Here is a 12,506-nt window from a genome sequence, read left to right as displayed (position 1 = left end):
CCGTCACATAATACAGGTGGATGCACATTGGTGGTGGTTGAGGAGATTCCCCCCCTTCCACGTAAAGCACTTTGAGTACCCAGAAAAGCGCTTTATAAATGTAACAAATTATTATAATTATAAGATAGAGCAGAATGCGGAAAATGAAGTATATCCGGGCCTTAAGTCGAGTGACATATGGATTTGTTGCCTTTGTAGATTTTACCAGATTGGATATGACATTTAAAGGGAACCTATTATGCCCCTTTTTACAAGATGTAATACAAGTCTTAGGTGTCCCCAGAATGTGCTCAAATACCCCACAGATCAGATTATTATAACATGCCAAAATTACACTTTATGGGTGGAAGCAAAAACACACTGTTTTCGTGAGTGTGTATCTTTAAATGCAAATGAGCAGCTTCCCCCTGCCCCCTTTCAGAAGAGGGCTGTGCCTTTACAGCTCATGCCTTCGATACTCTGGCCGTTTCCACAGAACAATTTTTCCTTTCCACTGCACTGCTTTTCTGTTATTCTTTACGTAAATGCGCTAGATGGGCCTTGCATTTTTTTCTCTCCCATTCAGGGCCATTCAAACTCAACACGCTTTTGCGTCTAAAAACGGTGGAAAACACAAGCTGCTGAGACACGTTTTTTAAAAGTCAAACATCTTTTGACTTAAAGGTGCCTTATGTAAAAATAAATAAATTCATACTCCACATTCCATACCAGATGGGGGCAGTATACCTCCAGAAAGTGAGTTGGTCTACTCTAGAGTATGAATATCTTCAAGCTACTCCCCTTCACCTTTACCAGTGAATATGTTCATATTCGTTTTGTTCATATTACATTTTTATTGTTAGTTTGAATTACATTAATTTGACAGACAGCATTCGCTGATGTTGACCAAGCTAGCGCCAACGTAACCAGAGCTTCCAACTCTCACGCATTAACCGTGAGACACACGCAAACACTTTTCACACGCTCTCACCCCACACATCAATTTTCTCACGCACAGAAAAATCGTGAAGCAAAGAGGACACGGAGACCGACAGACTAGACAGAGCAGGTTAGTTATGATATAAAAAAATCTCAGCTCTCAGATTCTGTCAATTAAATACCGTTTTGGCGCTTGTAAATGTTACACGACAGATCCCTAGCGCATGTGAACCGATCATCTCTACTAGCTAATAGTAAAAAAATCACGAACACTGAAAGATACAGTAACGTTAGGCTACAACTTACCAAAATGTATTCCTCATACATAATATCGACCAATCAGTGTTTTTTATCATCGTGAAGAGGTCAATAACACAGCTGGAGAACAATTATGTCAGATTTACCTCAGGAAAGCCATTTAATATACATAATATAGGTCACGTAGTTGGCAAGAAAAAAAGAGCAATAGAGATTGTGCTATGTGTACTATATTACAATACTGTATTTATGAACGTTATATACGTTTATCGAACAGCCTTCGATACATTTCTATGTTATAACTTCCCGAAAATCTACACAAACATATAAAACAAACTTCTAACGAAATACTAACAGCATCTTACTTACCAATCCAAACGAAATGTTGCAAGTTCGAAGTCAAACCTCATTTTTTTCATGTCCATTAGTTGTCTCCAGCGATGGAAAGCAGTGCCAATGTTTACTCTGGTTCTGTTCCTTTTTTATCATATTTTATTTGAATGTAGTAGTGGGCAGTAGCAGCTAGGCTACTTTCCACACGATTGACATCAGGTTCAAGTACGCCCACAAGCCGTGCGAGTTATTCGTGTATTGCATGTTTGGCTGGTGGTTATGTTGCCGGCATACCGCCTCCCATGGCCGAAACTGGTATTACGACACCTGTCGGGCCGTGGCTATTAATGCTAATGCTAATTGAGGTTGATATCTCTGCAGCACTATAACTTGACATTTTTTTAATGACATCATCGCCCTTATTTCTTCTCATTCTTTTGATGCATGTAGCTCATTTTTTGGATATTTTTACCTCAATTTTTACATAAGGCACCTTCAAGGAGATAAACATGGCGGACTGTGTACATCTCACTCAGGAGAGAAGCTAAGCTGATAGGGCAGATTCCGGCACCAGTCGTGGGCGGGGCCTGCTACATTGTGATGTCACAATGTATAGAAAACGCAAGCTACTCATTTTAAGGTAAGGTTAGGACAGGTTTGGTGGTATGGGTAGGTTTAAGGGTGTATTACGATGTAAGGAATGGGTCAACAGTGTGATTATAGATGTGATCACAGTAATTAATAACAGCTGTAATTACATGCAGGTATTTATCAAAGAATTAGTTAAAGTGGGACCATGTTTAATTTCAGCTGGGTTCCTAATTTTGAAGGTAACTGCTTGTGTTGCACTAGGTTTTGCTGCTGTTGCTAATCCTTTATCAAAGTGTTTTAATTATTAAAACAAATTTCTGTTAAATCCCCCAATGTGCCAGATTTTGTGAACAGACACATCATGAAGTTAATCACGGTCAGGTAATGTATTTTGAATTGATTCAGCGGTCAAACAGAATAGGCAGCTATTTTGGGGGATAAGGGCAGGTAGTGTATCATGTCTTTAAGGATTATACAGCAATGCTGATCTCACTGTACCATAAAAGTTTGCGCTGTGGACGTGAGGAATGAGCGAAAGCGATAAGTGTTGTGGAACAGATGGATTGTGTTTCTGCTGTTATATTTGTATCTATGGCAACTATTGATATGTAGTGGAGTGTCAGAGAGATGCCATTGGAGGGTGGGATGGGGTTTGCACGTCCTCCCCACCCTGAGGGCTGTGAAAGGGCAACAGGGCCTGGGCTGAAACAAGCAAAACGTATAGGAACACAGGAAGGAAGTGCTGAGAGCACAAATGAATGCCTGGGAATCCGCTCTGCATTCTAGATTTGTGAATGAATCAATTTGTCATCTTTTTTTTATGTATTGTGAGAGGTTCATTGTAAAGCCTGTTTTATACTGCAATCGTAAGATGTGCTCATATTAAAGGAACAACCAAAATTGCAACCCCTCTTGGTTACACTTTGTTTCGATTGTCCACTTTAGACATTCTACTAACTTTAAGTAACTATGCAACTACATGTCAAATAAAAATCTGTACACTGTTAGGTTCGGGTTAGGTGTTAAGGTTAGGGTTAGAACAAGTTGACATAGTTACAATATTACTTATAGGCATGGTCCACTTTCTGTTGGGGAGCATCAAAATAAAGTGTTAACAGATATTAAGCAGGCAGTCTACTAATACTCTACTGAGAGTTAGTTGACATGTAAATGTCACGATCCATCACACGGGAAACAGAAGATCCAAAAGTATAATTTATTAAGGGAATTCCGTTACTCAAATCCAGTCCAGGCAGGGGTCAAAACCAAAGAAGCAATCCAAAACATAAAACAATCCAAAAACAGGCAACAAGGCGGAACACGGAAGAGGTGTGATAAAAGACAAGGACTCTGTGACAAACACTGAAACAACCAGGGTATATATACACACACACACACAGAACTAACAATGAAACAGGGAACAGCTGGGAACAATGATGACGTGGAACAGCTGAGTGCAATGAACAGTGATTGGTACAGACAAGGATTGTGGGGAATGCAGTTCCTAATGTGAATGACACCGTGGGGGAAGAGTCCAGGCGGGAGGTGGAATGGTGGAGGATCAGGGGGCGGGATGGGGGGCCAGGTCCATGGAGGGGAACAGAAACAGGGGGAAACAGCTTAGCCAGCAGCCAGGGCAAAACAGACAGTCCATCGGGCGGCCAAGGCGGAGACCTCCCCTCGGGCGGCCAGGGCGAAGACGACAATCCATCGGGTGGCCAGGGTGGAGCAGGCTGTGCAGGCGGCCAGGGCGGAGACTTTTCCTCGGTCGGCCATGGCGGAGACTTTCCCTCGGGCGGCCAGAGCGGAACAGACACCGGCTCGGCGGCGGCCATCTTGTCCGGTGACACAGGATCGGCAGACGTGACGTGAACAGTCACTGGATCGGCAGACGTGACGTGAACAGTCACTGGATCGGCAGACGTGACGTGAACAGTCACTGGATCGGCAGACGTGACGTGAACAGTCACTGGATCGGCAGACGTAGCGAGCAGCTCGGGCGGGGCCAGCAGGGTGAGCAGCTCGGGCGGGGCGGGCAGAGCAGGACGCCTGGGCGGCGCCGGCAGGGCGAGCAGCTCGGGCGGCGCGGTCAGAGCAGGGCGCCTGGGCGGCGTGAGCAGAGCAAGTCGCCTGAGCGACGCGTCAGGGATGGCAGTCACCTCCGGGATGGTCTCTGGGTTAGGAGCCACCGGACAAGTCGTTGTGGAGGGGTTTCTCCTCCTCCTCCATCTCCGGACCACCGGACTCGAGACCACCGGCACTGGGACCACCGGCACTGGGACCACCGGCACAGTCACGGAGGGAGTCTTCCTTCTCCTCCTCCGTTTCGGGACCACCGGAACTGGGACCACTGGACTCGGGACCAACGGACTCGGGACCACCGGAACTGGGACCACCGGAACTGGGACTGGAGTATCCCACTGGCTCCGATGCTGAAGGTAGCTGGTAAATCCCCAAAAATCCAGGATCTCCAGCCCCTTTATCTCCCACCCAGGCAATGGGTCATCCAGACAGACATTGAAGAATTCGTTTAATGCCGTGTCGTTGTACCCCAACCCTCTAGAGAGGGTCCAAAACATTTGGGCCAGACATCCCACCGGCTGGCCCTGCTGGCGTAGGTCCATTAAGTTTTGGACCCTTCCCCTCCTCTCATTCTCCGACTTGGGGGGGAAGGATACGAAACCCCATACTGCTGGATCTATACTTTGACGGAGTCCTTCTGTCACGATCCACACACCGGAAACAGGGGTTAGATCCAAGAGCAGTATAATTTATTAAGGGAAATCCGTTACTCAAATCCAGTCCAGCTGTAAAAAATCCAACTTGCAAATTGTTAACTCAGTTTAAAATTTTAAGTTGAGTGGACAAATTTTTGACTGCAATGTTGAGTTTACTTATAAAAACTATTTAACTGCAAGTGTACTACTATTTTGTCCAATGAACACAAACAATTAAGTTGAGAAAACTTAATATTTTGATTTCATAGTTCGAACGTTTAACTTCCCATCATCGCGCATGCGCAGTCTGTCTCGCTGTACGTTACTCGGGGTTTCCTCCTTCAACCATGCTATCAAAGGGACTGGATTTCATCTGATTGCGGTAAGTTTTCTTTAAGCTTTATGAATGAAAATAGGCTATAAATTGCACACATATGTTGATAAAATATAGTATTATGTTAAAAGATATATTTCGTGGTGACGATAAGTTTCTATTGTTAGAGATTATCCACGTAGCACATTGCTACTTAACGTTATTGCTACCCAGACTAACGTTAGAGTGAGGAAACATGCTTGAGTGAGAAAAGAAGGACAAGGACGTGCATGGTGTTTAAAAGATGTTAAAATTGTTAAGCTCAGTAAGTCGTGAATAAAGAATATAAATAAATTGCTTGCGCTGATTGAGAGACAGAAAGCTGCTTCTCTCGGACTCGGACAGAATCTGAGTGCGATTTCAGCTATCTTTTGTGGCGTATTGCGATTTAATAGTTAAATACACATACAATTAGGTCAATAACAAAAAACAAAACAAAGAAAGTATTCAAGTAAACACAGTCGGCAATGTCTTAAGTGAACATAACCAATTTGTTGAAACCTAGATGTTTCAGTATTAGATCCATGAGCTCTTAAAGTGACCGCAGTCCGTTCAATTTAATTTCAAGTTTATTTGTCACGTAGGCTATACAAATTGTAGTTACAATTTGTACATGCTTAAGTTGAGGCTCAGGCATTCTACAGTAGTGCAATATAATTAAATACAATATAATTTAGAGGAAAAAAATAATAATATAGGCCTATATGCAAAACTAGTGTGTTATGTTAAAAATATGTATGTTAGTTTTGCATATTAAAAAATAAAGACAAAATCGCTCACTGCTCTTATAATAACTTTTGTATCTATAATATCTGTAATATTTAATAAATACAGTGAAAACTATGCATTGATTCTTTTTCACATTTGATTATTCAATTTCTGTATTATTTTTACTACATGTTAAATTAACCTACTGTAACTGATTTTTTTTGTTGTTGTTTTGTTTAATACAATTATGTATCTTTGTTCTGTTGTATTTGTCATTTTTAGACTAAAGAACATCAGTACAGTGACAAGATCCTTGTATGTGCTAAAACAGTGGCCTTTATTTTTTAAAAGATCAGGTGAGTTTAACTGAATTTACTTGTGTTGTTCTACACTTAATTCTTACTGTTTCAACAATGTTTTTTTGTTTTTCAGGGTCTCTGCTGAGTATTACAGAATCACACAAACTGATCCGAAGAGCACCTTTTTCTCTTAGTTAGATGAATACACATCTAGTTGTACAGAGCAAGTGGTGGAGCGTATGGAGATGAGATGAAGATCCTCCTAGACCAACTTGATCATCAAGTAATTATTTTGCATGTGATCATATCTCTCTGGTTAAAGGCTGAATGGTGCCATCTCTTTTTCAAGGTAAAAAAACCTTGAAAAAGGTTCTTTTCTCTTCTCTTTGTATATAACTTGTTCCGTATTTGTTTTTCTGTCTTTCAGACACAGACACTCCAATGTGCTTCCTCAAAAAAAGTCAACAATTCATAAAGGTCTGCCTTTGTTTATGAGGGAAAAGTCTGGAAACATCCTGAAGACTTGCCTGGTAAGAAGATCATCAGCATATACACTCACACCTGATATACAGTGCTATTATATACAGTGGAATTAAAATAGCCCCACATCATCACATAGCCTTCACCACACCTAGAGATTGGCATGGTTTTATTTCAGTTAGCCTAATAGCTGGTTTGATTTGCATTGAGAGATGATCTTATGGAAATTACTCCATGCCAATCTCTAGGTATGGTGAAGGCTATGTGATGATGTGGGGCTATTTTAATTCCAAAGGCCAAGGGAACTTTATCAGGATGCATAGTATCCTGGATCCATGAAGTAACTGGCCTTTAAAAATAAAAATCTGCCTGCCTCTATGGGAATTTAACATAGGGGTGTCCAGACTTATGCACCCTGTATTTTAAGGAAGAACATTTATTTATTTACGATACATTATTCATTCACAAAGAAAACTGGTGTCCTTAAAGGTTGGATTTTTCCCAATTTTTTAATTAAGGCATTAAGTTCAATTTCCAAAAGATGATTTTTTTATTCCTCTTTTTAGTCAACTTTAGCATGGGTGTCTAAACTTATGCATAGCACTGTATTTCACCTATTTACCAGATGCTGTTAAGAGATAAGTTTTGTGTGATATACAAAACTTATCATCAACAGACAAAGTCATGGTAAAAATTACTTTATTAAATAATCGTAGTTGAAACTTTCTCAGTGATTAGTTTGACTTCACCTGATGGCACAAATTCAACAAGTTGTTATTTTACCAAAGCAAAGACAATGGAAAATTACTGCTTCACAACACTGTCCGGAGACATTCCCTCTGATATCTAACCTGTTAAAACAATACAGTGCACAATCATAAGGTTAAACAGTAATGTAGCAATAGTAGAGTAAATAAAATTTATATAATATAAAAGAATATGAATATAGGAGATATAAACAAGAAAAGGCAGCATGAAAGTAATCCATGTGACTCTAGTGATTTAAACCAATCTTCACTGATGCAATATGACCAGTTTTGGGTGATGAACAGAATGTGTGCCTTAAAACATGTACGATTTGGGTGACCTAAAATAAAAAGCATTAAATCAGAATGGCCGTGGATTCTGCTGTGGACGAGTGCCACAGGCAATCACATCAAATGCTGATATGGCATTGTTTGGAGTTGGGAAATGTTTTCCGTTTATCAGTTTTATATGGCTGAATTTGAACATGCTTAAAAACATGACCACCTTTACTTTTCAAGTGAAGTTACATGAGCAGACCTTAAGGAACACTCTGTGGTCTAACATAATGCAATAAAAAAAAAAAATGACCCTAATTTTATGCTGTTTTTTACTGCAGGACACAGAGCCAGAAGACATTCACAAGGGGAGAAGATGAGGATCTTAACTATCGTTGAAGATGATGTTGCCACTATCCACTCAAACCCAAATATAAGGTGCCTCTCTGTAGTACTATAAGAGCAGATTGGGCACCATAATGTGCAAGACCTTTGCCACAGTTGTTACTCTCCTCTTTGGCTTGATTTATGCCCCCAATGTGAACTATCCTAAAGTATTAAAATACACCAGTAGTAACTGGTTAAGAAAAAAAATTGCTTAGTTTGTTTAGAAAAAAACGTTTATTTATCTTGACCTAAAATGCTCCGCAAGGCTGATTTTTTTGCATAGTCCTTCAAAAGATTGTCCAAGTAGCTGCAATCCATATGGATAATTGTAAGGTTGAGCATCTATTTATTCCAGTTTGTACTCTAATTTTGTGCATAGTCTATTTTTTGTTTTTTAAATAAATCTTGAAGAGTGGAATAGAACTTCATCACCTTATAATATGTGTACCTAATGCAAATAGAAAATGTGTTGTTTTGCAGAATATTTGTCAATAAATAAGTTCTGTAATGATAGCAATGTCTTTTGTATTGTGTTGTATTTACAGTATGGTTTACTCCCTGCATTTGGATTCTTAATGTGAAGGCTATACAAGTATCTGGGTGAGATATTTGAAAAAGTTGAATCAACTTAAAAAAGTAAAAAAGTTGAATCAACGTAAAAAAGTAAAAAATTGAATCAACTTAAAAAAGTAAAGCAACCAGCTGCAAAGCTTTTTTGAGTTTACTGAACTTCAGGACCTCTGTAGTTGTGCTTACTCGTTTCTTTGAGTTGGACTGGTAGTTGGATGAACTTCGACCACTGAAGTTGAGTAAACTCAAAAATGCTTTGCAGCTGGTTGCTTTACTTTTTTAAGTTTACTCAACTTTTTATTTTTTACAGTGCAAACCAAAGAAGCAATCCAAAACATAAAACAATCCAAAAACAGGCAACAAGGCGGAACACGGAAGTGGTGTGATAAAAGACAAGGACTCTGTGACAAACACTGAAACAACCAGGGTATATATACACACACACACACAGAACTAACAATGAAACAGGGAACAGCTGGGAACAATGATGACGTGGAACAGCTGAGTGCAGTGAACAGTGATTGGCACAGACAAGGATTGTGGGGAATGCAGTTCCTAATGTGAATGACACCGTGGGGGAAGAGGACCTCTAGTGGACACCAGGAAACATAAACCAACACTGTGACAGTAAATGGTTGGTAGAATGTCTAAAGTGGACTTTCGTAAAAAAGTGTTACCTTCCTCTTCATTTACTCATCCTGATATTGTTCCAAAACCATTTTACTTTCTTTTTCCTGTGGAAGAAATTTAGAATGATGTCCTTGAGCCTTAAAAACTAGTTTGTCCAACTAGCACAGTGGTTCTCAACCTTTTTTGGCCCAGCGCCCCTATCCATTTTCCAGGTCCCTTATCCTTACCATATCCAGATCCCTTAAAATACCTTGGTACCATTTTTTTCTTTATCAATGGTATAATTAATACAATTACAATTAATTTGGTTTGTCATGATTAATTTGTGTTCATAATCAGTAAAAAAAAAAAAAAATTCTTCTAACAAGATTAAATACATATGAACAATTTATTATTGTATTATTAATTATTTTTAACTATCTTGAAACTATCCAAGCAGTGTTTCGCGCTCAGATGTGACGGTGGAGTTAATACATTACCAAAATGTGATTACAGAATATATTTAAATTATGCATCAAATTGTCATTTTCTCCTTACAGTCTTGCGAGTTAACAATAATGCCTGACCAGTAAATTACTTGGTGAACAAAGAAAATATTTTGGCATTAGGCATTGGCATTAGTTAATGCCTAAAAATGTAAAAGTTTTACCTTATCAATAGAATTTTATTTTAATTAATTTTAAAATTCGTCGCCGGAGTGAATGGGAACATGATTTATTCAAAATATTTGAAAATCTATAAGTGGTTCCTAAGTCAATACTTTTTTAATGGCTTGTCAACTTTCCATTCCTCCGCTGCATGATTCTAGTCAGCGCTGGATTCTAGTCAGCCACAACTGGATTGTTGTCAGTGCGAAACACATTTTTGAGCATGTGAATGCTGATTCTTGTCAGCGCTGGATTCTAGTCAGTGCTTGAGCGCTGGTCTATGACTGGAAAAATAATAGTCGTTGCAAAAGCCTGCTCATCGCCTCGGCTCCTCAGCAAAAAACTGAATTGCAATCACACCTGCTGCTCATTATACTGTTATAGTCTCCATGTAAACTACAAAAATGCAAATTTCTGAAAACGGTGACATCATGCGTATGCGTTCCTGAATTAAAAGCTCATGGAGGGTATACGATTATCAGTGACCTGAATTTTTGTCCGATTCTCACACAAAGTGCCTGCGTGACAAATCACTCTATAGGTAAAATGAATGCTGTAGAGACTTCTGACACATTAATGTTTAGTGCTAAAACCGAAAAGGACATAAGCAATGCAATGCACTGAAAACCAGATAAGAAAGTGACAGACATGTCTGAACTTTTGTTCACCCTAAGCTCTGCCCTTCAGCCCCTTCAAGCCTCTTGATGTACACTCTTTTGTGACGCAATGCAGCAGAGACGTGCAGTAGTCTGCAGTGGAGTCTGTACCAGTGCAGGTTCAGCCAAAGGGCACATGGACACCCTTCTAAATCATAAAATGACAAATGGGATACCCAACAGTCTCATGGGATTCACAGGCTTGTAAGCGAAGGCTATGAGACCGGATGTCCACATTAAGAGTGTAATTTGAATATAGCGGGAAGCCATTGCCATATTTTTACAATTTGAAGGTGGACAAATTCATTTTTACAACTTAAAAAAGGTTATACATCAGTGGTACTTTTGACAAATATGTATTTTTGTTGTTGTTGTTGTTGTTGTTGTTTTACAATTTCTTGGACCAATTTCTGAATATTTTGGTCACTTTTTTAAAACTCTTCACACAGTGCGCACAACAAAAATCTATGTGGGCTAAACTATGTATAATTTTCAATTGCTTTCCAGTGGAACAAAATACATCCAATTACTACATCTATTAATTCACATTAATTGTATTTTTTTCACGTACACACAACCAACACCAAAACCGTTAAGACCATAATACAAAACTGAATAATTTGCTATATTTTTACAGTGATACCACATTCAAATACATTCCAAATCTAAAAAAGAATAAATACTATCAAAACAGTTAGATGCAGTGGAACAACTACATAAGTGTTAGTCTTTCAATTTCATTACCATTTATTCAAAATAAACTGTAGGAATCATTTTGTACTGTAAGGCAAACATGGATCGTGTAACATATACTGCAGTGAATTTCTAAACAGCAGAGAGTCTTTTACAAAGTTTTACAAAAGAAAACATTGTGTAATGCTACGTGTTGTTAGTGTTTTTAGGTCATTGTTTTATGACTGACAAAGTGTGTTTGTTGGGCGAAAATCTTTGCTAGTGTTCTGGAAGAATTACTTGATTTGTGACATGCATGAAGGGTTTTTGTAGTTTTAGGGTATGTTTACACAACAATGGTGTACTAAAAATGGAAACGTTTTTCCATTGTATTTTTAGCGTACAAACAACAACGTTGTCAAATGGTGCCCGTTCACACGGATCTGTAAAAATGATTCAAAATGCTGTATTATTCATGCCATTTACATTTATTAATTTAGCAGACGCTTTTATCCAAAGCGACTTACAAATTAGAACAATAGAAGCAGTTATACTAACAATAGGATAACAATATGCAAGTGCTATGACCATTCCCAGTTTAATCTAACGCAGTACCTGTATTTTTTAATTTTTTTTTAAGATAAGTGTAGTATTAATGGATCAAGTGTTGCCGAAAAAGATGCGTTCAGCCGTTTCTTGAAAATGGACATGGACTGATCATTCCACCAGCAAGGAACAGACCAGGAAAAGGTCAGAGAAAGAGATTTAGTGCCTCTTTGAGATGGCACGACAAGACGGCATTCACTTGCAGAGCGCAAGTTTCTGGATGGCACATAAGTCCGAAGTAATGAGTTTAGGTAAAAGGGAGCAGAGCCAGTGGTTGTTCTGTAGGCAAACAGGAGTGGAGTGACATGTGCTCTCTTCGGCTCGTTAAAGACCATTCTAGCTGCAGAATTTTGGATCAGTTGCAGAGGTTTGATAGTGCAAGCTGGAAGACCTGCCAGGAGAGCATTACAACTGCCCAGTCTGGATAGAACAAGTGCTTGGACAAGGAGTTGTCTAGCATGCTCTGATAGGAAGGACCTGATCCTCCTGATGTTGTACAAGGCAAATCTGCAGGACCGGGCAGTTCTAGCAATGTGGTCTGTGAAGTTCAATTGATCATCAGTCACAACTCCAAGGTTCCTGGCTGAATGGAGAAGTTGTGGTGTAGTGTTGGGTTGGCCGGGACTACAAGCAACTCTG

The 12,506-nt window shown here is 39.4% G+C and overlaps 1 long non-coding RNA gene across 1 annotated transcript; it reads left to right on the top strand.

Moving 5' to 3' along the window:
* The first annotated feature begins 6,179 nt into the window (after positions 1 to 6,179).
* On the top strand, positions 6,180 to 8,384 carry LOC311066514. The gene is made up of 4 exons (XR_014603094.1): positions 6,180 to 6,254; positions 6,331 to 6,480; positions 6,625 to 6,727; positions 8,041 to 8,384. It is a non-coding gene; the product is annotated as an uncharacterized lncRNA (long non-coding RNA).
* Positions 8,385 to 12,506: the final 4,122 nt, after the last annotated feature.

The sequence above is a fragment of the Abramis brama genome (genome assembly GCF_963993115.1).
Source record: "Abramis brama genome assembly, chromosome: 1".
Lineage (NCBI taxonomy): Eukaryota > Metazoa > Chordata > Actinopteri > Cypriniformes > Leuciscidae > Abramis > Abramis brama.
This window is presented reverse-complemented; position numbering and strand designations above follow the sequence as displayed.